Source organism: Dipodomys merriami, unplaced genomic scaffold, assembly GCF_024711535.1.
Source record: "Dipodomys merriami isolate MVZ:Mamm:240054 unplaced genomic scaffold, mDipMer1.0.p SCAF_1, whole genome shotgun sequence".
NCBI lineage: Eukaryota > Metazoa > Chordata > Mammalia > Rodentia > Heteromyidae > Dipodomys > Dipodomys merriami.
Genome location: NW_027202270.1, coordinates 134,890,216 through 134,899,114, shown reverse-complemented (window position 1 = coordinate 134,899,114; position 8,899 = coordinate 134,890,216). Strand labels below are relative to the sequence as shown.

Sequence of the window (8,899 nt, the reverse complement as noted above, 5' to 3'; positions counted from 1 at the left end):
CCCTTCCTTTATACCAGAGAGGACTGAACTCAGGGCCTTGAGCCCTAGACAAGTGCTGCATAACTGAGCTAGCTCCCTTTCCCCCAACCCCAGGAGTGTAATTTTTAAAAGTTGATATTCTTATTTGTATGGGAAAAAGCAGAGTAAGCACTCCTGTTATTAGTGAATTTTCAGGAAATTTATTATTAGAATTTAATGTGTAAAGATTTATTCTCATATGTTATCCTAGTTTAGCTGATACTTCCAGTTCTGGGATGATAGCTAAATATAGAGAGCTCTGATAAGTGTGATATCACAGGCTACAAAGTACATTGATTTAGCAGAGATCAGAATTGCTGAAGAATGACCTTCTGATATATTCTAGAGACATTATAGTATTCAGTATTTTAATAAACATTTTATCGTCTTATAAAAAAAAAGGAACCGAGGGGCTGGGAAGGTGGCTCAGTGGTAGAGCGCTTGCCTTACATGCCTGAGGCCCTGGGTTCGATTCCTCGGCACCGCAGAAGCAAAAAGAAAAAAGCCGGAAGTGGTGTTGTGGCTCAAGTGGTAGAGTGCTAGCCTTGAGCTGAAGAGCTGAGGGACAGCGCCAGGACCAGAGTTCAGGGCCCACGACTGGACCCTCCCTCCCCCCCCCCCCCCCCCCCCCCGCAAATGCACCGAATCCCTTGATAATCATTCCTAGTAGTTTTTTTTTTTTCTGATGGGAATTCCGTGGGGTAGCTGAGTATGTTAATTCCTAGGTAATTTGGAAAGGAAAACTTGAAGGCCAAATTGAACAACGAAAAAAGGATGTTTTGAGGCAAATGTAAAGTTTTGAAGTTGGAGGTCTTGAAGTATTACACTGTGTGTGCTATAATTGTAAGCCAAACAAACAAATGTTTTTCTTTTTCTTAAAAGAATGACTTGAATTTATACATGCTTATTAAAATACTTTTAAAGAAAACATCTACTCTACCGCTGACTTGTAAAAAATTTCTAGGCAGAGGCTGTAGTTCAATGGTAGTAGAGTACATCTTTGGTATGCATTAGGCCCTGGGTTCACCACCAAATTAAGAAAGGTAGGTATGACTGATGAGATTTTAGCCTTTAATTCATCTAACTATAACACTAAAATTTGTTTTCAACAGCTGAAGTGTGTGACTCTTATACCAGAATTTTGTTCTGCCTGGAAGTTTAATTCCTAAGTTTTATGGGAAATAGTGCACATGTATTTAATAAATGTCGATTTAATGATTTTGTTGAATGAAGGCGCTCAAACTCTCTGGGCTAGAACATAATTTTAACTTTGCCGGTATGTGGGTGTGTCTTGGATAAGCCGCTATACCTCTCTCTCACTTTTCTCTTCTTACAGGGAGGTAACAATCACACAAGAATATGTTGAAGTGTTCTCCACGGAGTATACTCATGGAGTGATTTGTATTTAAAGAGCTGATAATATTCCAAACTCACAGGTCCAGCAAAACATCTCTCAGAACTTGAGCTATTTGACCACAAAGATTTTTTTTCTCCTCTTCCTCTTTCTCCTCCTCTCCCTACTTCTTTGTATGAGCAGTGTCTAATTTGTGTGGCTTAGAGGCGTCTCAATAAGTACTGTGAATTTATGAACCTTATTAAGCAGATTGCATTCTTGGCAGACCATTACTCCTCAAATATCTCTTTTCGGTGATCCTTTTAATACTTAAGACCGTCCTATTTGCTCTGGAATAAGTACTCCGGGTATTTTCTTAGAAACACCTACACGGAGAAGAATAATTCGTGTCTTGAGGGCACCATTCCGCCTTTCCACGGAGGTGCGCCCCAGGCTCGGGATCTGGGTCCCAAGGCTACAAGGGAAGAGTTCGGTTACGGGAAGCTCATCTTCCAGCCCTGGGATTGGTCGGTTCACACTCCACTCATGCAGCCCTCGGCTCTGATTGGTCCTGGCGGCACCCCCCTCGGCCCGCGACTACTTAGTGTGCCGGGGCGGCGCGCTCGGGTCCTCCGGCTCGGCTCGTTGTCTGGGGCTGGTTTGAGGTCGTTCTTCAGCCCACGGCTCTGCAACGCGGGCGCCAGGAAGTCCCCGAGTCCGAGCGGGTAGGAAGCATCCTAGGGAAAAGCCTCTCTCTCCCTTCCTTTCTCCCCACGTCGTCTTTCCCGTGCTCAATAAACTTCCGCCTCGGAGGGGCTGTTGCAGCGGCTGGTCGGGAGAGGCCGGGCATCTAACTCCGGCCCGTGTGGGGGTTGTCTTTCTCTAAGAGCGAAGGTGGAGACCGCGCCGAGGATGAGACCGGGCTGCCCGGGGCCACGCTGGCACCGATGCCATTGTGTGATCGCGCAGCGGGCTGCAGCCGAGTGGCCGCCCGGACGAGGCTGCGGGGGCTGCGTGGCGGCGGCGGCAGCGACTATCCTTAAAAGTAGCCGGAGTTTGCTCAGAGGCCCCCCGATCCCCCGGCGCGGCTGCGCCCCAGGGCCGCGGACCAGAGCTGGCCTGGGTGCTGGTCCCCGGCGTGCTGGAGAAAGCGGCGTTGCCCGGAGATGGCTCTGCCGGGCGTGGGGAACCGCGCTACCCTCGCGCCCTCTCAGCCTCCGGCCTTCGGGCGGTAGAGGGCGGCCTACGCCTGTGTGCGAGCCCGGGCCGGCGCCCGCGTGTGTAGACGCTGTTCGCCTGGAACTCTGTGGTTCCGTCCCTGGCCCGCGCGGCTCCACCTGGCAGGGGATGCTGCAGCCCGGAGTCCCCCGACGCGGGTGAAGGGGGCGGGGAGGAGCCTCGGCACATGCCGGGGTCGCCGGAGGAGGCCTCGGCCGGCGCATGCGCGCTCTCCCCCACAAGCCTGGAACGCTGAGGGGCGCGCGTCCCCACCCGCCCGCGCGCGCGCGCGCAAGCGCTCGCTCCCGCCGGCCGAGGCTTCCCCGCCTGCGCTCGGGGTCGGAGCCACTCCGGCGCGTGCGCGCGTTGTCTCCGGCCGACTCGAGTGGCCGGGTTTCCTCGGCTCTGGGCCCCCGCCGCCCCCTCCCGGCGGCTCCCTGCCAACCTGTCCCCTCCCTCGGCTCGCGGAATGGGGCCGGCGCTGCTCGGGGTCGCGCGCCCTGGACCCGGCTCGCGCTCGGTCTCCGGCTGTCAGCGGCTGCCCGGCTCGCGGCGCCTCGCGCTCTCCCTCAGTCAGTGGCGCCCCAGGCTCCGTTAAGCGGCGGCCGCGGTTCCTGTTTCCGTTCCTCCGTCTCCCCTCGGCCAGGAGTAGCATCCTCCGCTCGGTTCCCCTCCCGCTCCCCCGGCGCGGGGCAGCTGCGGCCGAGGGCTGTGGCCGCGGCGCTGGCGACGGGGGGACGGCGGCGACCGCCTCGCTCCCGCCTCGGGTAAGGGGGGCGTTTGGGAGCCGGGGCCCCGCGCGGGGAGCCCCGGGGGCTGGGGCCGGGCGAACACGGGATCTGGGGAGGTTCCAGGGCTGGCGCTCCTCTCTCCTTCGGGCGAACCCGGGCCTGTTGCTGCAACTGCTGCTGCTGCTGCCGCTGCTCCGGCGGCTCCCGGGAAAGTGGGGAGGGAGCCTCCGGGACGTTCCGGCGGGCGCGGGTGCCTCGGCGCGGCTCTGCCGGCGCGGGCTGCCGGGTGTGTGGGTTTGGGGGGGGGGGGAGCCTGGCCGCCCCGGCCGGGATGCGCGGGACGCGGGGGCGCCGGCGCTGCCCCGCGGCGGAGGAGCGGAGCGCGGCGGGGGTGGGAGGCGTCCTTCCCGCTGCCCAGCACCTACCTTTCCTCTCGCCGGCCGCGCCAGCCCCGGAGTCACGGACCGTGGGGAGGAGGGCCCCTGGGGTAGGGTGTCGGGTGTCGGGTGTGGATGGGACTTCACGGATTAGAAATCTGGGGGGTGAACCGCACAAAGATCCGCTCCCCGCGAGGGGCCAGTGCAGGGGCAGTTAATGGCGAGGGTGCCTCCCACCCTCTCCCCGCCTCGATGTGCGGATTACAAGCTGGAGGCTTTGGGCTGTCCAAAGTTATCTGGGCAGGTTAAATTAGTCCCTATTTACTAGTTTAATGAGGCTCGTCCTGCCGGAGGGAGTGGGTTGTCGGGTGCAGCACCTGTTCTTTTCTGGGTGTGAGGATTGCAAGCTTCAGAGACGCTTCCTATTTCTGAAGTTAAACGGCACCATCATGGTTTAGGGTTTATCTCTGGTGAGCTTTTTGCGTTTCACTCTTAAATTGAGGCCATGGATTTAGAAAGATGTGGTGACGTCTCCCTCCCTTTCTCCCTTTCCTTCCCTCCCTCCCTTCCTCCCTTTCCTTCCCTCCCTCCCTCCCTTTCCTTCCCTCCCTCCCTCCCTTTCCTTCCCTCCCTCCCTCCCTCCCTTCCTCCCTTCCTCCCTTCCTTCCTTCCTTCCTTCCTTCCTTCCTTCCTTCCTTCCTTCCTTCCTTCCTTCCTTCCTTCCTTCCATCGTACTTCCTTTCTTTCTAAAGCTAGACTTTTCAGCAGATACCTGCAAACCTCAAGGTTTCAGGGAACAACACAACCCAAGTGTTGTACCATCAGAGTTAAACTTGTCATAAGTAGCTAACTTAACTTTGATTTTGCTCACTCTAAGCAGGTTACATTCTAGTTTTGTCTTGTTCTTCCTAAGGGTTAAGCACATATTTATTTTCTGGATTAAACCCCATGTTGTATATATACTCCTTTTAAAGGGGACGTTATGTAGGCTATGTTAAGGAATAATATACTGAAGTAGGAGAATAAGTTTTCTCCTCGTAACCTAATAGCCTAAAACCCTATGCCAAATAAAGATATTGCTATTCTTGTGAAATATAAAGCATTAATTATAAGCATTGTTGCTTTTTCAAGAAATTCAAGAATTTGAATTTGTGATTTGATAGGTAAAAACGTAGGGAATGAGAGACGACTAGGCTGTAAGGAACAGAGTGGTTTGGAGGCATGTCTTTTCCTTTTGCTGCTCTATAAATTGAGAATTCTGTTTGAAGAGCTGAACAGCTGGAATGAAACTTGCATAGATTGCAGAAACATGCAAGCATGAGCCTTTGATCAGCTACTAAGTTGATAAGAAGGGTATCTTCTGGCTCCCTAGACTGGTGATTCAAAATACTTCTATGTGGCATGATATCGATTGTGTTTTAAGGATGTTCTTGAATGTAAGTCGAAAGTCACTTGAAGTGGTTATCCTACAAATCAGTTCATCTATAAATCAGTTAAGAGGTAGAATCAGGAAAAACAAGTCATTGTGATTACATTCTGAAATGTTTTGTTACAAATTTCAACCAGTTCCCCCACCCCCCCAATTTTATTAGCATCAGTTACTTGTACAAGGTGTTTCATTTTGATGTGTTTGTGTATGCATACAATATACCTTGATCAGACTCACCCCCTCCAACACCCTCCCTCATCCTCCTTCCCTGCAACCAGTTATTTTTAAGAAGTGTGAATGTCATTAAAAGTGGCGAATTTTGTTTGAAATTTGCTAGTGGGTTGGGAAATCCTGTGTACCTTTTTTTTTTCCCCCAAATTCAGTTATATTAGTAGGTTGGTCTGGAGGGGGAGCTAGTGCCAAAGCAAAGTGTATCTATCTTAATGGGTTGAACTTCCAAAACACCTTAAACCAGATTTTTATGACCAAGAAAACATAAAGCTTTGAGTAAAAGTAGAGGAATTGATATGGGAATGTGTTTGTACCTACTTGTATGTGTTGTATATATTGTATATTACAAATTAGTTTAAAATCATAACCTGAAATAATGAAAGCAAGTGTTTATTGAATTTCTCATGCATAATTTCTGAAAATGTGTCCTAAAACTTAAGAATATGTGATAATAAAGCTGGGTGCTGGTGGCTCCTCCTCCTCTTCCTCCTATTCTTCCTCTTCCTCTTCCTCCTTCTCTACCTCCCTTCTTCTTCTTCCTTGAATTCAGGGTCTGGACACTATCTGTCCTTAGGCTTTTTTTTGTTCAAGTCTAGTGCTCTACCACTTGAGCCATAGATCCACTTCTAACTTTTTGGTGGTTAATTAGAGGTAAGAGACTTGTGCTCCCACATGAAATCCTAGATACTCAAGAGGCTAAGATCTGAGGATGATGGTTCAAAACCAGCCACCACTGGAAAATCTGTGAGACTCTTATCTCCAAATAACAATCTAAAAACTGGTAGATACTAGACTTGAGCACAAAAGCTCAGGGACAGCACCCAGGCCCTGAGTTCAAGCCCTACAACTGATTTTTTTTTTTTTTTTAAAGAAAGAAAAAAAGGAGTCTCATGGACTTTCCTGCCTGGATTGGCTTTGAACTGCAGTTCTCAGATCTCAGCCTCCTAAGTAGCTAAGATTACAGCCCTGAACCACTGGCACTAGGCCCAAGGTCACTTCTTAACTGCTATTCCTGTGATAAAATACAGCAATCGAGTGAGTCTGGCTGACTGGCCAAATTGAACAGTATGCCTTTGAATGTGAAGCAGTTATTTGTGGTCTGTGGCACTTGATCTAAACTTATAAATTATAGTCAGGCATGTTGATTTACTTCTGACCATTTTTGTATTCTTTAAATTTAAGCCTATAATAATGATGTATATATTAAAAATCATTAAAAATTCACTTCTTTGAGAATAGTTGTTTGGTGTTTTGTTATTTATAGCTCTTCATTATATATATAGAACCTCAGTGATGCTAAAATAAAAATACATTTGTATTTTTAAATTTTTATTCTTTTGTATGCTCATCCTGGGACTTGAATTCAGGGACTGGGCACTGTTTCTCAGCTTTCATACTCAAGGCTAGTGTTATACCACGTGAGCCATTGCTCTATTTCTGACTTTTTGCTAGTTAATTGGAGATGAGAGTCTCACTGACTTTCCTATCTGGGCTGGCTTTGAAGTGCAAGCCTCAGATCTCAGTTTCCTGATAGCTAGGATTACAGATATAAAGCCATTGACACCTGGGTAGATTTTAATTTAAAAAAATGCTTTAATAGTTAGTTTTAATTAACTATAAACTGCATTTAGATGGTATTGGGTGATGTCAGAGTGATATAGCTGTATATATACTTCATTTAATATCTTGTTTTAGTTAAATGATAGATGCATACATTTTATTTTATGGCATATTTGTAAATGTAAAAGAATGGTTTATTTTGCTTTATAAGCATAACAATGAATTGAAAGTCAGTTTTTAAAAACAAAAATAAGATTATTAGCAACTCTGAAACAGTATTATTATTATTATTGCTATTATAGTACCTTTATACCAACATCATTTCCTGGTCCTGATGGTCTTTTTCAGATCAAGTATCGGTAGCATTTATGGGATCACTATAGGAATCATTTTTTTTTTTTTTTTTGGTCAGTCCTGGGGCTTAAACTCTGGACTTGGGCGCTGTCCCTGTGCTCTTCAGCTCAAGGTGAGCGCTCTACTGCTTGAGCCACAGTGCCACTTCCAGTTTCCTAGTTTATTGGAGATGAGAGTCTTACAGACTTTCCTGCCTGGACTTGCTTTGAACTGAGATCCTCAGATTTCAGCCTTCTGAGTAGCTAGGATTACAGGCGTGAGCCACTGGCGCCCGGACATGTTGATTCTTTTAGTTTTGTTTTTATTTCTTTACTATAGAGTGAATTGCCATTTGAATTGTTTTAAAATTGTAGCTTATTATCATGTTATACACATATCTAAAAGTAAGCACAGATTTGCAACTGACTTAAAGGGCCTTAAAAATACCTCCATAGAGTATGTTTCTATATCTATCTATATCTACCTATCTATCTATATACTTTTTTGTTGGTTGTGGGGCTTGAACTCTGGACCTGGGAGCTGTCCCTGAGCTCTTCAGCTGAAGGCAACTGCTCTACCACTTGAGCCACAGTGTCACTTCCAGTTTTCTGGTGCTTAATTGGAGATAAGAGTCTCACGGACTTTCCTGCATGGGTTGGCTTTGAATCCTGAGTAGCTAGACTTGAGCCACAGTGTCACTTCCAGTATTCTGGTGCTTAATTGGAGGTAAGAGTCTCACGGACTTTCCTGCATGGGTTGGCTTTGAATCCTGAGTAGCTAGAATTATAGGCGTGAGCCACTGGCTGTAGGCTAGTTTCGGTATTCTTAACCTTCCTTCCTCTACATTCTTCTCTCTTGCCTACATCTCCCCTTCCCCAAGTATTCAGCACTAACTCATAGTTTTCTTTTGAAAATAAATAGGAAGCAAAGCAATAAAGTTAACCTTATCTAGCAAAGGTTTTTCTTTCCTGAATGATTTTGTATAAGTATCCAAAATATCTTGGGCATACTACCCACATAAAGTCTATGTGATATTACACATTTTTGTTTTAGTGGAAGATGGAGCCAATAGGGCCTTTGGAATCATGTCATGCATGTGGATGTGAGTTTCTTTAGTACACTGAAAGAATTATACGGGGCTGGTTTTATTTCTCTTTCAAGAAGACTTTATTTACCAAAACTTAAACAACAAAATGAAACCCCAACTCTTTGCCTTGTATTTTCTAGAGCACTCCTTCAGTCTCTTTTTGTTTCAATCCCTTATTTATTTTTCAGATGTGGTCTTATGGTTTTTGCCTTTTTGTGCCTCAGACTGCGATCTTCCTATGTCTGCCTTCTAATTATCTGGGATTGCAATTGTGCATTACTGTGCCTGTCCTTCATATATTACTTAAAAAAATTGTCTTTGTAATAGTTTTGGCCAGAACATGGCAATGTGAAGGAGAAATATTCCTTAAATGAGTTACTAAGTCCTATTAATAACTCAAACCAGAATAAATGTCTGGGAAATAAACAGTATTTGCAAACCAAACTGTGAACATATTTATGTTTATAAATAACCTGATTTTATAAGCACTTTTATAAGTTTTAGTACAATTGATATTGTCTTATGATAAAGATGGAAAAAACTAATTTGTAGCTTCTTTATTAAATTCATGTCTATTACTTG

General features: G+C 46.7%; 1 protein-coding gene across 4 annotated transcripts in view; it reads left to right on the top strand.

Moving 5' to 3' along the window:
• The first annotated feature begins 1,971 nt into the window (after positions 1-1,971).
• The window catches only part of Fut8 (fucosyltransferase 8), a 166,961-nt gene continuing 160,033 nt past the window's right edge, over positions 1,972-8,899 (top strand). For 2 of the 4 annotated variants that reach the window (XM_070031761.1, XM_070031756.1), the window contains exon 1: positions 2,934-3,336. The gene's annotated coding sequence lies outside the window, so the exon portion shown is untranslated. Of the gene's footprint in view, positions 2,077-2,933; positions 3,337-8,899 lie in introns of those variants that run through there. The other 2 variants (XM_070031754.1, XM_070031759.1) reach the window with 2 other exon arrangements.